Source organism: Parasteatoda tepidariorum, chromosome X2 (assembly GCF_043381705.1).
Source record: "Parasteatoda tepidariorum isolate YZ-2023 chromosome X2, CAS_Ptep_4.0, whole genome shotgun sequence".
Taxonomy (NCBI): domain Eukaryota; kingdom Metazoa; phylum Arthropoda; class Arachnida; order Araneae; family Theridiidae; genus Parasteatoda; species Parasteatoda tepidariorum.
In genome coordinates, this window is record NC_092215.1 from 30,244,562 (window position 1) to 30,260,573 (window position 16,012).

General features: G+C 30.6%; 1 protein-coding gene across 2 annotated transcripts in view; it reads left to right on the top strand.

Annotated features, from left to right (window-relative positions):
• The first annotated feature begins 1,406 nt into the window (after positions 1-1,406).
• The window catches only part of LOC107440916 (fibroblast growth factor receptor-like 1), a 311,107-nt gene continuing 296,501 nt past the window's right edge, over positions 1,407-16,012 (top strand). For both annotated transcript variants that reach the window (XM_071188120.1, XM_071188121.1), the window contains exon 1: positions 1,407-1,526. The gene's annotated coding sequence lies outside the window, so the exon portion shown is untranslated. The remainder of the gene's footprint in view (positions 1,527-16,012) is intronic.

Genomic DNA, 16,012 nt, shown 5'->3' on the forward strand with positions numbered 1-16,012 from the left:
GCAGTCGAAAGCATATTTTAATTTATTTACTCTTCAGATCAATTTTTCCCCCTCATCTTTAGACGAAATTGAGAGTTTGAAACCTGATGCCAAATTTAAGAACATATAGTGCGAAGAAGTGAAAGATATCACAAATAAAGCCAGGGTAAACAGCGGGATTCGAACCCGCGGTAACCTTGGTTGCTAACTTATCTCCATACTACAAAGCGCTTTTTATTTTTTTTTTCTAACTGACGTTGAACTACCGACTGAATTCTGAGTTTACGACTATCAATATTCAACTCCATACCCTGGCACTTTTGAACTCTTATCAACCAGCCACCGGTGCAATTTGAACCTGGTTCACCACATTGGGGGCCACCGCGGCTTACTGCCTAGCGTTTAGTGGGTCGGCGAGACCGCTTGGCCAGGTATCACATCAATGTTACACATACGTATGCAGGCTTGAGTACGCAATACAAAGAACGACTCATAAGCCTATGCAAAGTTGAGGAACAGACAGCATGATTTAGAATAGGACAGCTCAAAAATACATCCAGAGCTCAGGTGGGATTCGAACCAGATACCTCCACAATGGAGAAGCGACAGTGCTCTGCCAGGGAGCCCCATTTATTTTATTGTTACAAATACACGTGGAGATTTATCTACTCAATACAAATTACAGCTTTTAAGCCCTTTTTAAGTTTTACTACACGTGACCCACATGAAAAAGATACATGCAGGGTTATGGCGAGATTCGAACTCGTTACTTTAAAAAATATAGAGTTTTTGGCGGAACAGCGAGAGCAAGGAAGGCTATAAAAGCGTTTAGAAATAAATAGGTTCGTATGTACTTTGTTTACGTCACACTAAAGCTGAACATTTGGCTATTGGCGGTGGTCTAGGAAACATCCTTGAGACATGTCATCATAATTTTGATCCTCTTCAGAGGATCGAAGTCGAGCACTTTACAGTAGAACAATTTAACTAGGACCGATACCGCCCATTATCGGTCCCTACGAAGGGTGATCAAAGTGATCACCCACCCGCTTACTGACCGCAGCCAGAGATGTTTGACTTCGGTGTTTTGTTGGGAATCGTGTCTTTACGATCAGTCCATTGCGGGACTAGAAAAAATAAAGCGAATAGTTAAGAGATCGTTTCCAGTTGCTTATAAGCAGTACTTATGTAATTGAGGGGGCCTCCCTGGCAGAGCAGTATTGCCCACCAAACGCTGTGCAAAGCGTGGAGGTAGCGGGTTCGAATCCCGTTGTTACCCTGGATGTATCTTCGTGCTGTAATTCCCTGTTATGTGCTATCTGTTCTTCTATTTGACAAAGGCTTATAAGCCTAAATTGAGTACACAAGCCTGCAAATGTATGTAAATCCAATAAACCAATATGTAATTGAACATGCAAGCTTGTGTATCAACAAATAAACATTTCCAATCCATTCAAAACCGTATCTTTACAAATCAACTAGTTAACTACCATTATGTATTATGTTATTTCTTGTCTTTTATTCTGGTTCTTGCATCAAAATAATAAGTAAGTTCATAATTTTATATAAACTTATTGTCTATAATGTTTATAGTTTATCTGGCGGATATTATGAACAGTGATGTTTGGTAATCGATTTTTTTCGAGTGCATTCGGAGGTTTGTAAGAAAAAGTTAATTATTTACATACTTAATAAGTTGTTATAAACTTAACAAAGGGATGTAATAAAAAACAACAGTGCCCAAAATAAAATTTTTTGCAACTTCACGTAATNCCTCCCTGGCCGAGCGGTATCGCCGGTCCAAACGCTCTGTTAAGCGTGGAGGTAGCGGGTTCGAATCCCGCCGTAACCCTGGATGTATTCTTTGTGATGTCTTTCTCTGAATTGTTCTATCTGTATTTTCTACTTGACAATGACTTATAAGCCTATATTGAGCACACAAGTCAGCAAATGTATGTAACTTCAATAAAATACAAGCTTGTGTATCAACAAATAAACATTTCCAATCCATTCAAAACCGTATCTCTACAAATCAAATAGTTAACTACCATTATGTATTATGTTATTTGTTGTCTTTTATTCTGGTTCAAAATAATAAGTAAGTTCATAATTTTATATTGTCTTATTGTCTATAATGTTTATAGTTTATCTGGCGGATATTATAAACAGTGATGTTTGGTAATCGATTTTTTTCGAGTGCATTCGGAGGTTTATAACAAAAAGTTGATTATTTACATACTTAATAAGTTGTTATAAACTTATAAATGGGATGTAATAAAAAACAACAGTGCCCAAAATAAAATTTCTTGCAACTTCATGTAATTTTTTGCTGTATCGATGGTTTTCATTTAATAATAAAATTAAACTATACGATTTTTTTTTCAGAGAAAAAAGAAAAAAAGGCAGTATGTATAACTTTAGTGAGTTTTGACTGTATACTCCCATAGTTCATTTTCTTTTGGGGAGAAAAAATCACAGAAACTATTCAATGAAAATATAAAAATTGGAAATGCATAAATTGAAAGGAACAATTTTAACTTTAAAGACACTAAGAAGTTAATAAGTATTGGCAAGAAGAAAGAAAATGAAACTCAATTTTCAGAAAAAATCTATTTGAAATTTAAGTTTTTAAAAAGTGCCTCACAAATTCGTGTTTCGATCGCATCATAATATTTTATTTTTTTAATCAGTTTTGTAAGTAATTGATTTTCTAAAATTTTTCAATAAAAAGAAATAGAGCTCAGGCTCAGGGGATAGTGCTTTCGCCTTCTAATGAGGCGAACCGAGTTCAAATCCCAGCGATGACTGGTCGATACGCTTTCTGCACCCGGCTCGCACCGACCATTGAGCCGATGTAAAATATCCTCAGTGGTAGACGGATCATAGGTTAGAGTCCCATTGCTACAGGGCTAACCATGATATGTCTTCTTAATTTCTCTCTCCTTGTAGCACAAATGCTCCATCAAAATTTGAAATTAGTTAAGTCTATCATGCATTTGCAATAAGTTAATTAGTGCATTTAGTTCCCTCAAAAAATCCTCCACGAAGGCAAATTTCCCAACAATATCTGATCTGGGAGTTACCTCGTCTTCTGGATTGGGTTCAAAATTACAAGGCTAAGGAGTTGAACATTGGTTATCGAAAATTGGGTCGGCTGTTTAACGACGTTTATAAAATAAAAAGAAATGGAAAATGTAACTAATTTTTGAAAATAAATTACAGATTGCCAAGAATTGTGAAAGTTTCACACCCAAAAAACTGACCATATATTTTTTTAAAAAAAAGTTATCCGATGGCATAACCATGACTCTTATAAATATAAATTCTCTTATATCTATTACACAGAAACTTTTTCCAGACATTTCATTTTTCATAAGAAAGGTTAAATAAAAGAAAAGGACAAGTGTTTTCTATTGTTTCTATGAAGCTGTTAAGTTATTTTTATATCTAAAAGAAATATCGTAAAAAAATATCTAATTGACCTCACGATAAAATAACAAAATTAATGGAGTTATCAAACTGCCATAGTTCACCGAAGCTTCTAATTCATTTTTCGAACGAAATGGTTAAGGGTGCTGAATCGATCGGTATACCTGGGACAGGACCAATTTATTTAGTCTTTTTTATTTATTTTTTCGAGTCGATTTCAATTTGGTGGTTCCTACTTTATAAAAACTTATTAAGGTTATATTGTTTTTTTTTATAATCCTCATAAAACATAGATGTTTCTATTTTTATTTCGTATAAGTTGTAAAAAATAGGACGTTCTTATCTTAGATCGATAATATTTCAACCATTATAATGGATATATAGAGAGTGTATGAGTTATTTTTTTTTAATATTTCACGTAGAACTAAGAGCACAGAAAAAAGATTGCCTTTCCTTATTAAAGTAATTTAAAATCGTGAAATAAAGCAAGAAAAAATGTAGTTTTTACCTTCATTTTTAAATTATTTTTTTAAAAAGAAATTGAAAAAATTTTCGCGTCAGAAAAGTATGCATGATTAGTGCGTCTGTATTAGCAGTTTGATGATTCATGCTTGAGTTGATCTGATTAAGAAGTTTTAACGGAATAAAAAAGTGGAAACTGACGATTTTACTAATTTTTATCGTCTTGTGTACCCTTTGATAACCTATAGCCTTTATGAACTTTTTAGAAGTTTAGGAAGTTCTTAAACCTCACAATCTTAAGAATACATTAAAACAGCGAATTCGGTTTCGTATACTGTCGTGCAGACGCCCGGTGGCTGAATGGTAGTACTTCGCGCTCCCGTGCCACAGGTTCTGGGTTCGATCCTCGGACCGGGCAAGTTTGACTCAGCCTTTCATCCCTTCAGTCGGTCAGTAAATGAATACCAAGCGTCCTTGGAAACTAAACGCTTGGGCTCCCAAGCTCCCAAGGTCAAGAAAACTGAAATGGGGACAGTAGGCCTTGGCCCTCTATGGGCTGTCGCGCCGCTGAGTATAGTTATACTGTCATGCAATATTATTTTATTTTATGACCGGCTTTGAACAGCCGGCCCAATTCTGAGTTAACGAATAATAATGTTCAACTCTGTGGCATTGTAATTTTGAACACAACCCAAAAGACAAGCGAACTCCTGAATCAAGCATTGGAAAAAACTAATTCCTTATATAACAAGAAAAAATGTTGCAAACAAAAAAAAGTGGTTTTGCTGTGCTAGTTGTAAATAAGTTAAGAAACCTTAAACCAGAAATTACGGAATTAGGAAAAATCACCCACGGTTGAGCTGCTTTAAAATTACACTAGTTCTAAAAGGGTTAATTTTTTTAAGAATAAGTTTTCTAATCATTTATGTAAAAAGTTAAGTTATTAAATGTGAGATACGAGTAAGTTTTTTTTTATTAAAATTAAATATTACTAACTATATTCTGCCGCTGTTTGTATTTTTAGGATTCAGAAAACTCTTCAATAGGTATACTGACTTTTAATATGAGTCCAAAACAGTTTTCAGACTTTTCAATATACTTTCTATTTCGAAAAGAAAAACATGTCATGAGTAATATGAGAAATTAAAAACTTATTATTGATTCTTTCTAAGGGAATAAAGCTATAGATTTTGTAGCTGACGACTCTCTTTCAGACTTCGGAAATGAACTCACAAACAGTTGTCTGGACCACACAACATAGTAATCCTAATTTATTGACAGGTGCAAGATTATATCCTTATTTCTGTAAGCTAAGTTATGGTTGAGTATCGTTATTTTCCTCTGTCTAAAGCTCTAATAGAGGTTAGTGTTACTCAATAAATTAGCCTAACAGGATTTTTTTTGCTCAACACGGTTCCCACGCCCCCGACCATGATCTCTCTCTTTGGACAGTTTAAGTTTTTTGTTTGAGCAATTTTCCTTAAGTATCTAAAATCAATCAAGTTTAACATAACATATCCAATTTCGGATTTATTGCCCTTAAACTCTGCATTAAATTCAATCAAATCCAATTTCGGATTTCTTGCCCTTAAACTCTTCATTAAATTCAATCAAATCAAATCCGGTGGAGAATTTATCATTGAAAAACAAAAATTGTTTCATGGTTGATTTAGAAGTTCTTTTGTTTTTCGAATTAAGTTTAAAGTTATAAGGGTGCGATTGTGATTGCAATTGTATCAAATCCTTAAAGTATTCATAAATGATGTTATAATAAACGTTTATTTATAAAATTATCGACCCTGAACAAGGAAAAAATATGATATTGCAATAATTTTTAATAAAAAACCAACCAACCTTAATAACCCTTGATCCAATGATCAGATCTTCATGTTCCAAGACTCTATTTTAATGGTACAAGGATGTGATCTCAAATATACTAATTGATTTGTGCATGCGATATTTTAAGTTGCGAAATTAGACACAAAAACGTACTTCCCTGAATAAACATACCTTTTTCTCGACGGATTCGGATTTCTTACCCTCAAAATATAGGGGGTAACTGCAACCCGGGAAATATGGTCGTGTAAGTTTGATCAGGAGAGCGCTCTAAAGTTTGCATCCCTAAATTTTACTTTTTGCATATTTCACCATATCTCGAGAACCACTTAAAGGAATTGAAAAACTTTTACACACAATTTAAAGTTCGTTAGATATTTCCAAGCAAAAAAGGCATGTTATTATAGAAAAAGCGTTCTTGTCTCTGATTTCGTAAAGTCAGATATCGTCTGCCCTACATAATTTGCATATTTGAGGTCACCCATTCGAATCTTGAGATTAATTTATAGAACGTGAAAATATGATCATTAGTTCAAAAATCATTCAGGGTGGTCCTTTTTTTTATTTTGCGCAATGTGTGTTAGTTTTGGTTGTAGTCTAAATAGTTTAGTTTTTCTTTTATGTTCATTCATAAGTAATGAATACATATTACAAGGAATTCGGAAATTTTATTGCAATTTTTAGTTTAAAAATAGATACGTAATCTTTTTGAGTTTTTTTTAAAGGAGGTGAGTTTTTGAGTTTTTTTATAATTTTGAAAATTATTCAATGGAAATGTATTGTAAGTTTAAACTTCGTAAAAGTGTTCTTAGGAACTTAAGGCCTTGTAAAAATTTGAGCTTATTGAGAAATATTAAAACAATGTTTGAGGGTTTTTTTTTTTGTCTTGTTCATATTAAAATTTATGAACGTAATCTTACTCTAAGAGGTACAATCCAAAGTTTCAAAGACGATGTACTTATTCTAAGGTAATTTAGATTTTAAAATTGAGTGATAATTAACCACTCTGAGAATTGAAACTCTCTCTTTTGACGATTCAGCAATCCTTGTGCTTTATTTCGCTTATTTTGAGACTTATTTTGTCACTAAATCACGTGATTTGTGGCGAAACAGAACTCTCAAATATATGTTGAAGATGTTTCCTCAACTTGAAACCTCATCGTAGTGAGAGACTGTTAACTTGAATGACGAAACTAGGCAGATGACTTGACGATGGAAAATAAAGTGATGAAATACGACAAGGATGTATGGTGGTGAAGGAGTTGGCCTCGTACCCCGGGTTCGAATCCCGTTTCGTGAATGGGTGTAATTTATCTCTGTTCTATTTGTCTTTCTTGTGTTATTAAGTTGACATTAGCTGAGCTATATGGTACCCATTATAAAGTGGTTATTGCAAAAGTATGATACATTAAACATAACGAGTTTTTTTTTTTTTTTTGAAAAAATAGAATGACGAATTCCAGTTGACAAATTCCTCGAAAACTTCGTCACTTGGACGAAATAACGATCGTCATTTTTTCGAGGTCGTCACTTAGACGAAATTTTTGCTCGGAGTATAGACCAAGAAACGGTTTCGTCAAAAACGGAGAAAGTTTCGCGAAATTTGAGTATTAATTTTTAGAGTGCATTAGTTGAACATCTCTGTGAAAATTTTAATGCTCGTAAAATTGTTTGAAAATTATTATTACAATTAACAATAATAGTAGTAGTATTTTCAAAACAATCGAATTGCAGAAAATTTAGTTAATCATGTACCAAGAAGAGTAAGTACCATTTTTTACGGGTATGCGATGAAATGCTAAATAATATTTGGGATCTTATTCGCAACATGAAAAAAAGGCGGATATGATATAAATAAGACAACATTAAACTCTAAAATTATATAAAATTAACAGTGAATAATAAGATTATAATAAATAAGATAAATAAGATTTTAATAAATAATAAATAAGATGAATAAGATTTTAATAAATAATAAATAAGATAAATAAGATTTTAATAAATAATAAATAAGATAAATACGATTTTAATAAATAATAAATAAGAAAAATAAGATTATAATAAATAATGAATAAGATTATAATAAATAGCAAATAAGATTATAATAAATAGCAAATAAGATTTTAATAAATAATAAATAAGATAAATAAGATTACAATAATCAATTAATAATAATTATTATAAGCAATAAATCTTTAAGATTTGGGTAAATGACTAAATATACCCTTAGAAATAAATGAATCATGTAGTCAAACTAATAATTTCATTTGTGTTGAGGTAACCTTGAAAGCTTATCGTAGTTTCCATGTCTTTTGAGTTGTGATTTCAATGTCAAGGATAGATGACAGGCAGGTTGCGAATTGCTCCTTATTCAGTTCAATACAGAACAGTTCAAGTTCATTATTCCTGTATTTGCCTTGGATAATAATTAGAGAATTTTTTAACGCAACAAACTAATTTGAAAATAAAGCAAACAGAATATTTTAATTATTTAATAATTGCAGTAACCCATAATGATCGCCCTCTAAATACATTTTCAGAATCCTTAATTAAAAGTATATACATTAGAAAAGAAACAGAAACGAAATCAAATGAATCACTACCGGAGAAGGCGTGGGTGAAAACATTAAAATCCATTTGATCTCCGAGAAAGCATGTAAGAGTTGAAGATGATTATTAAAAACAAATCTCATTAGGGAAGAAAGTAGGTTTTTGAGGTGTTAAGTTCAGATTTCCTCTATAGAGATTACTCTGCTTCTAAATATACTTTTGCATTTTTCCTGTTTTAAATATTGATTTGCGACTCCAAATGTCTATAACAAGCCTTCCTGCTTTATATATTTATATATATTTATATAAATAATATTCGAGGATTTTAGAGCGCGCTGTATTAATAATAAAATAATTAGTAATAAAATATTTTACGCCACATCGTTTACCCTATTACTAGGTTCTATTTCCTTTTTACAGCATTGAAAAATAATGATTTCTGGTTAAAAAATAATTTTGAAGCATAATTTATTTCATAGATATACCTATTTTAAACAGTTAAATGTAGAAACTCAATTTTAATGTTCATTTAAAGCCCTTCGCATTATTTTTGCTTCAGCCATAACTTCTTATTTCAATTTAATACCAAAAGAGCTATCACATTTAAAACATTTTGCAAATAAAAAAGCTCATAAAATGTCCTTCATATATTTTAATGGTAAAGTATAATAGAGTAAAAAACAATTGTTTTTTAGTATCTAAATTGGCAACATTCGCGAAAGATTCTCGATGTTCAACGGAGAAAAAAAATGAGACAACTGAGGCAATTTAAGATGTAAATTCTGTGTTTCAAAAAGCTTCCTTCTTTATATCCATTACGCTAGTCAAACTCGCAAAGACGATTATTGGCTATCACCTTTGGCGCATTTGCGGAACTTTACGAGCCATCATGCACTTTTCTAGCTGAATATTATTTTTCTCTAAATTGGAAAGTTTATGAGTTCTTCTGTAAAAAAAAATCCACTCACATTAACGAACTAAATATTAAAAAAAATCAAGCTAGATTTGGCATCGAGCAAAAATCCAGTTAAGACAATCACTAGAAAATCAAAAGTCAGAAATATCTTGTCATAAAGCCATTTGAATCAATTCAAATGGTCTTATAGAGATATGATGGTAATGATGTGATTACTTGGCGAGTTTTATAATGATGGCACTTGAAATTTTATTGCTGTTCAGAAGCTTTCGAGGAATAAATCCAAATAACTTAGCAAATCTCGTCATCGTGTTTAAGAAGGACCAAACTGTCCATTATCGAAAGTTACCTACTTTAGAAATGATGTAATAAAATGGAATTTATTTCTGTCTTGCCGATCATAAACTCAAAGCTTTGCCTGAAATTTGAGACGACAAATCCCGAATCGAAGAGATACTTGCAAATAAAATCTATAAATGTTTTTCTTTCCCTTTGGCGACAAAACTGTTAAAAAAAGAATAAGAAGCGATAAAACGTGGGCAGAATCCCTTGTGGGAAGAGTTTTTTTATCCAACTGAACCAAGAGTGGAAAAAATCTGTCGAATCTTTGCCTTTTTTTGTTCTCTTTTGAGAAAAGAAAACCTACTTTGTAAAAATATTTGAAAAATAATGTGTATTGAATGCAGCGAGAACATTCGATTGAAAACGACACAATTTGGAGAACCCTTTGATCAAACCTGATCTTGGTAAATATCATTGGCTGATTCAGAGCGAAAATTCTCTTAGCCGCAAGAATAAAACTCAGTTTTTTTTTCCGGCATCGACGATTTTATTCTGACAAAAATTGTCTTTTGAAGTTATAAATAATTCAATAAGTCAACAGGTTCGGAATTTCAAAACGTGTGCATAATTTTTGTTACCTTTTCTCAACTGGTTTATAAGTACAAACGGCATATTTCTTTTTTAAAATATTCGAAGTCAAACAAAGCGTATCATTTTATTCAAATCTAAAGTCATAACTTCTGTTAAATCTCACCTTACATATGGAATGTTTAAGAACGGTAAACTGATTTTAAATTCAAATAAATTTATATCATTCCTTCCATTTTTGTGGGTGTGAATTTAGATAATAAATGTTTGTAGGATTTAAATTTTTTGACATTCAAAACTCGTGTTTAAAGTTTTTGGCTTTTAAAAGAAAAAAGATGATATTTTAAAACGAAAAAAAAAAACCAATAAGTTACGGGAGTAGATTTAAGTTGATAACATATACTTTTTTTACCCGATTGATTCGAATTTTCGACCTTCAAAATAAAGAAAGTAGCTGCAATCTGAAAATTTTACTAATATGGCTAATATATACAGGGTGCCTATAAATTCCCGGGCCCATTTTGATGTTTATAACTCTTAAAATAATGAAGATATAAGCAAACTTGTGGCATTTATTGATGGAATAACTCATATATTTTCCTTTTCAGGTTTAAATATCTTTACTTTTGTAAATATCGTTTGCGCGTGTGGTTAATTTCAGATAATTTTATTTTCCAGTCTAAATATCTGTACTTTTCTAAATATCGTCTGCTTATTAATTGCATTTTTCTCTCTTTTGTTTTTGGCAACTATTGTAATGTTATATTTACTTTTGATGTGTTTATTCGATGTAGTACTTTTCTATGTGATGTTTTATTCGAGCGGATATTAAGGAGAATGCATACACCACAAGAGAAAGCATTATTCTCGATTTTTTCGATAGCTGACAAAAATTTGCATTAGCATGCGTTGAAATCTGTTCCAGGCTGCCGGTCGTCACATTTGCTAAGATGGTCCATCATTCAAAGTTTCTTTCCTTCATCTAAACTTGACCCATAAACATAAACCAACCCTAAACACAAACCAAACTTAAACCCATTTTCTGCTCGCGACACTTAATCAGTTCACCAGGACCAAGTGTCACTTGGATGGACATAAAAAAAATGGAAATGATGGTCGAAAGTTTAGGCACTTTAATCTCAAATATCTTTTTTGGGGAACAAACTGCAAGGAACCTTTTAAGTGAATGAAAATTTTATGTAGACACTTATAAAATATATTTTATAATTATTGGTCTTCGTATTTTGATGGTTTAATATTCAAATATGTCTGGATCAGACAAATTGCGTTTGAGAATGTTGCGTTTGGTATATTTGAAGTCTGTCTCCCCTCTGACTCAGCAAGATTGGCATCTAGTTCATGAAAATCCGATAATTCGAATGTAAGTTATTTAGGGGTATATCTTTTATTTTATTTTTATTTTATTTGAGTTGGTTTCGTTTTTGCCATTTTTTTCTGTTTTGTTTATGATTGCTTGGTTTCGTTTTGTTTCATTCTTTTTGTTTTATGTTATTTTCAGTCACTCTACTTGTTCATAATGTTTTTTTCCAACTTCCACCAAAATTTTTGTTTATTCGCTGCTCCATCTCAATTTGAAGCTAGTTTTTATACTCACGTCGTCCAACTATCCATAGCTGACTAATCTGCATACTTTTTGTACCTGCTATGAGTCATTTCTCCATAGCTCACTTTTTGTACGTACTCATAGCCACATTTTTAACTTTCGCAATATTTAAAGTTTTTCGAAGCATTCAGTAGCTTAATACTATTCACGCGATTCCAATGTTTTTTCACTATTTGTTTATCAACTACTATTATTTCTATTTGTTTATCCTGGCTTGGATAGCCTGGTCGGTAGGGCGTTCGACTCGTGTTCGAGAGGACGGGAGTTTGAATCCAGTCGGCCGAAGAATCCCCGTGTATTAAATGGTGACTGGTGCACGTTAAATCTGTCGTGGTCACAAAATCCTCCAAGGTCCCATAACAAATCAATACCTCTGGTGGTACTGATCCAAGAGTTCCCTTGTCTTCTGGATTGGGTTCAAAATTACAAGGCTACGGAATTGAACATTAGTAGTCGTAAACTCAAAAACTGAGTCAGCTGTTCAACGACTGTTATTAAAAAATAAAATTTAAAAAAAATTTTATCCCCCGATTTTTCATATCGTAAAAATCCAAATTTTTTCTGCATTTTATTTAATTAATCTACAATATTAATTTCAAGATAACTCCTCAGGTTGCGAAGGCCATCGTTCCATTAAGTTTGAATCACAGCTAAAATTGTAGAGAATTCTTGTAGGATTAGAAAACACATTGTTGAGTCTTATTTTCGTGGTTTTTCTCGCCATATACCCAAAAATAGGGTAGTTTCTTTCAAGATAGCCTCGCGACTGCTAGTTGGCTCTAATATTTGACTCGGAAGTTCTCTTGTCTTATGAGTCAAGTTCTAATGTTACAGAGCTATATTGCGTTCCATATTGCTCGATCGAAACACATTTGATAACGTGAAAAGACTGCTAAACAAATTTCATAAAATAAAAAGAAAATCAAATTACAACGTTACAGAACTATATTGCAATCCATATTGCTCGATCTCAATATGGATCTAAACAGATTTGATAAAATAAAAATACTTCTAAACACATTTGATAAAATTGCTTAGCAGTATTTTTATTTTATTAAATATGTTTAGATCTATATTGCGATCGAAAAGAAAAACACAAGAATTATATTTCTCAATAAAAATAAATTATTCATTGAAAACTTTTATTAGAGCAGAAAACAAATTGTTTGAGAAAATTAAATGAACCATTTTCATTAAGGAAAGAATAGTTATAAAAGTTAAATTTAAGAAAATAAAACAAGTTTAGTTAAATGTGTATTTTTTCACGCTATACATTTAAAATCACAAGATGTTATCTTTTAGCATATATTTTTTTTACTTTAAAATATTTTCAAAATAAATTTAAAACATTTTTTTTAATTCCTAAACCTCTGTAATGGCTATTAGAGATATTACGCACTTTACTTATTATCATTAACATTTATCGATATGGAAAAACTCATTACTGAAAATATCGTTATCCATTTGTTGAAAAAAAATTAAAACGAAGTATTATCATTACTGATTAGATCCCTTCTGGTGTAGTTTATTCCCGTTAAATCAACGAAATTATGAAAAGTATCAAACTTTCCAAAGTTAGTTATCTTTCAAATAACAACGCCAAAGTAATTTCGGAGGTCGAATTACCGAGAACTCGTAATTATTATTTAATAATTTTCCCGCATTAACTTAATCTGATGAAAGTTAAGCTATTTGCATTAACGAAAATTCGATAAATAACCCTGATGGGTAATGTCGTCCTCTTTTCGTAAATCACTACCATTTTCTCGTTTATAACTTTTCCCTCAAAAGATGGTTAAGGATATATCCAATCCATTTACACAGATTGTACTTATCCAAAACGAAAAACTCATTCCTTAATTCAATATCTTCATCTTTATCTTCAGTGCTGGAGGCGAATCCAACTCAATTTCATTACTGTAAAACTCATAACCCGAAATGTCATTTCAGCCTGGGTTGAACCCACGGTAGCGAAATGTCGAAAACAAGTTGTCATTTTGGTCTTGGATGTTTAAAACCCAACGAAACAATCTACTTCTAGGAAAACTCAGTTTGTTGCACGCTCAAAATAATTGGACGATTCCCTTGAGTCTTATATATCGTCTGCCGAGTCTTATTTATCACTGTAGGCACCTTAAGGCTTATCCCCCTTACGTTTCTTACCCCCCACCCCGTTGCAGGTTGATGATCCCCCCGCAAAAGGTGATTAAGCCAACTGAAGACAGTCAGAACTTTCGTTAGACGAGTATGCTTGTTTGTGTTCTAACCAATGACATACAATTACGGTAAAATCGCTTATTTCTCTGGTTCGCTACGCAATTGTCTTTCTTTTCTGGAATTGGCCACTTCTTGGCGAACATTTGCCGCCTCATAATACAGATGAAAAGAAATAACAATGAATTGTTAATCCTTGCTTAAAAATGCATGAGATGCTCGTCTTTATATTGTATTGCAGATTCAATCTAAAAATGAAAAATTACTTTATTTATTCGTATTCAAAGTCATTCTGTTTATTTAAAATTTATTATATGACTGTTAAAAATTACAGTAAAGCTAATTTTTAATTTCAATAAGCATTATTTTTTGAAATATTATTATATATTATTATTTATTTATTCGTATTCAAAGTTATTTTGTTTATTTAAAATGTACTACATAACTGTTAGAAATTACAGTAAAACTAATTTTTAATTTAAACAAGTATTATTTTTGGAAATATTTTTATGTTTTTATATATTATTGTTTATTTATTCACATTGAAAGTCATTTTGTTTATTTAAAATTTATTACATGACAGTTAGAAAATTACAGTAAAGCTAATTTTTAATTTAAACAAGTATTATTTTTTGAAATAATTTTATATTTCTATATATTATTATTTATTTATTCGCATTCAAAGTCCACTTTATCTATTTAAAATGTATTACATGACTGTTAGAAATTACAGTAAAGCTAATTTTTAATTTAAACAAGCATTATTTTTTTAAATATTTTCATATTTTTATATATTATTATTTATTTATTCGCATTGAAAGTCATTTTATCTATTTAAAATTTATTATATGACTGTTAGAACTTACAGTAAAGCTAATTTTTAATTTAAACAAGTATTATTTTTGGAAATATTTTTATATATTATTATTTTTTTATTCGCATTGAAAGTAATTTTGTTTATTTAAAATTTATTATATGACTGTTAGAAATCACAGTAAAGCTAATTTTTAATTTAAACAAGTATTATTTTTGGAAATATTTTTATATTTTTATATATTATTGTTTATTTATTCGCATTGAAAGTCACTTTGTTTCCTTAAAATTTATTACATGACTGTTAGAAATTACAGTAAAGCTAATTTTTAATTTAAATGAGTATTATTGTTAGAAATATTTTTATATTTTAATTTATATTGTTTATTAAGTGACTTTTTTTTAAAGTTTATTGCAAAGTATTAATTTTAGATTGTTTATTGTGATAACATTCAGCTAAATCTTAGTTTGCATTTTCTATATCTGTACAGTTTCTTAATATTCTATAGTCTGTAGGAAATATGGATAAATAAGAAAGAATCGCTTATAAATCATTTTTTAAACTAAAATTCGACTAATACGAAATTAATCATATTAAAAGCTGCAAGTTAAATTATGATTTTGACAGTAAAAATTTAAATTAGACTAAAATGTGTTCATTTGGATGCACAAAATATGCGGTAATAATATTTATATTTAATTAAGTTTATTTCAAAATATTTTTATTCAAAATGGTTTAGAAATTTAGGGCGTTTCTAAAATAATTGCAAATTTTAGATCAAAAATGAATGAGAACAATTTTTATAGAAACATTTAAACTATTGAAACAAGTAACAATATTTATATTTAACTAATTTATTTCTAAATATTCTTAATGAAAATGTTCTTAAAATTTAAGGTTTTTCACAAATAAGGTCAAATTTTGATTCAAAAATCAATGAGAATAATTCTTATAAAATAATTTGAACAACTGAAAAAAAAGAGGCAATAACAATATTTATACTTAATTAATTTTATTTCAAAATATTTTTACTGTAAAATAGTAAAAGAATATAAATAATTTAAGCAGCAAACTTGATGAACTCAAGAAGGTTTTCAAATGGCTTCGTTTTTATGTGACAACTTCATCAAATTATTTAAAGTATCTTTTAACGGTGTCAAAATTATTGTGTACAACGATTGAAGATTTTTACATATTATTTAACATGAGCCGCTGGATAGAGCCTTCTCCTTCCAATGTGGTGAACTGGGTTCAAATTGCAGCGATGGCTGGTCGATACGAATTCCGCACCTGGCTTGCACCTACCACAGTGTTGATG